This window comes from Crocuta crocuta, unplaced genomic scaffold, assembly GCF_008692635.1.
Source record: "Crocuta crocuta isolate KB4526 unplaced genomic scaffold, BGI_CrCroc_1.0 scaffold89, whole genome shotgun sequence".
NCBI lineage: Eukaryota > Metazoa > Chordata > Mammalia > Carnivora > Hyaenidae > Crocuta > Crocuta crocuta.
Window position 1 is genome coordinate 10,104,160 of NW_027551559.1, and position 1,083 is coordinate 10,105,242.

Genomic DNA, 1,083 nt, shown 5'->3' on the forward strand with positions numbered 1-1,083 from the left:
GGGTCAGACCCCGGGCCAGAAGTGAGGTCCCGCCCCAGATGCCTACACAGGCCCCTGGCCGCCGAGGTGGTCCCGTGGGCCACCCGCTGCGTCATCCCCCTCTAAGGTCCTGCGTCTGCTCTCAGCCCCCCTCAGGGACAGCAGTGTCCCCGCCGTGCTCCTCACAGGCCCTCCTGGGGGCGGGCGCCACACCCCAAGCCCCGCACTTCTCTTGGGTAATACAGTGGCTCTTTGAGGAAGCGAGGAAACCAAGGGCAGAGAGGTGATGGGGCATCGTGCCAGCGGCAGAGCTGAGGTCTGAACCCGGGCGGCTGCTAGACCTTGCCCTTGAGCCTGCCCTGTGACAGGGGTCCGCCGAGCACCCCTCTTCCCTGTGCAGCCCTCCCTCCCCTCGGCAAGGCCCCAGCGCGTCCACACTCCGGGGGCCAGGTGCCCGGCATGGGCATGTCTGGGGAAACTTCTCCCTGCAGCTTTCTGCTGGGGGGTTCCCATGTCCCCTGGTTTGCCAGGCGGGTGTGAGTGTGGTTGGATAGCGTCTAGCAGGAGCCCCGTCCCCGTCCCCTCTCCCCCACCGGCCCGCGTGTTCCTGAGGATGGATACAGCCAGGCAAGGTGGGTTTCAGGCATCACAGAGGGTAGCTCAGAAGTTCTACCCCCCAGATGGACAAGCAGCTGGATGTGAGGAGGGAAGTAAATGCTGACTTCAGAATCCATGTCCTTTTGAAGACTTTATTTGTAGGCATCCGTCTGTCCCTCCCTCCCTCCGTCCACTCATCTCCTAGCCAGCGAGGGAACACGTAAGCCGCGGTGAGTTCAGGACCTAATGGGACAGCCAGAGATGCAAACTGGCATCTACTTCAGGTGCATAAAGTGCATAAAGACTCCCACTGAGGAGTCCACAGGTGTGCGGGAGCCCCTGGAGGGCCCTTCAGAACAGACCAGGGCTTGGAGAAGCTTCCGGAAGCTTCTGGGAGCACTCAGGGCTGGGGCCTCTCTTCTGCTCTTTGGGTGTGTGGCATTTGAATGACGGGAGTCCCTGCATGAGCACATTCTGTGACACCCCCCTACCCCCACCCCGGCCACA